Here is a 1,010-nt window from a genome sequence, read left to right on the forward strand (position 1 = left end):
AGGTAAAAATTGAAGGAACGAACGAACGAATGAACAGATGAACGAACGATCAAAAAATACGAACCAACAATTGAATAATGAACGAACAAACGAATGAATTAATAAAAGAATTAATGAACGATAAAATAAATGAATAAAAAATAAATGTGCTGAAAAATGAATGAATAAATGAACAAACGAACAAACGAATGAATGAATGAATGAGTGGGCCAAAAAAAGGAATAAAATGGATGAACCAAGGAACGAACAAGGTAAATAGATGTTGAAAGATAATTAATTACAAAATTTTTTCTCTTTCCTCAAGTTTGACGGCTCACTTAATTTTATTTATTTTCATATTTTCTTCTTCTTCTTTCATATTATTGTTAATAATAAAAACAATAATAATAATAATAATAATTATTATTATTATTATTATTATGATTTTAAATATTTTTTTAAATCGTTTAACGATACTTTTGGTGTCTCAGGAGAAATTTGAGGATGTTGGCTTTTCATCATTTAAATCATTATTATTGTTATTTTTATTGTTGTTGCTATTATTATTATATTATTATTATTGTTATTGTTATTATTATTATTATTAATGCTTGCTAGAGAGCATAAAATGTTAAATATTTGCGTGAGATACATCAAATTTATTAATTTTTTCCATAACCATTTTTGAAAATATTGTTTTTTTTCACTTGATGTTTTTTTTATGGTATTTTTTATCAATACACACACACACACACACACACACCACACACACACACACACACATACAGGCATATAAAACAGTTAAGACGATGCAACAAACCATGTATGTTTTACTTATATAATAATATGTACTGTTTTAGTACAACACAAATGTACAATATAAATATACTGTGCAGTACATATTAGTAATAATATAAGTAGTAGTAGCATTGCAGCAACAGTAGTAATAGAAGTAGCCACAACAGCAACAGTAGTAGTTGTAGTAGCCACAGCAGCAGCAGCAGAAGTACACTGATGAGTACATACACCGA

The sequence above is a fragment of the Helobdella robusta genome (genome assembly GCF_000326865.2).
Source record: "Helobdella robusta unplaced genomic scaffold HELROscaffold_31, whole genome shotgun sequence".
NCBI lineage: Eukaryota > Metazoa > Annelida > Clitellata > Rhynchobdellida > Glossiphoniidae > Helobdella > Helobdella robusta.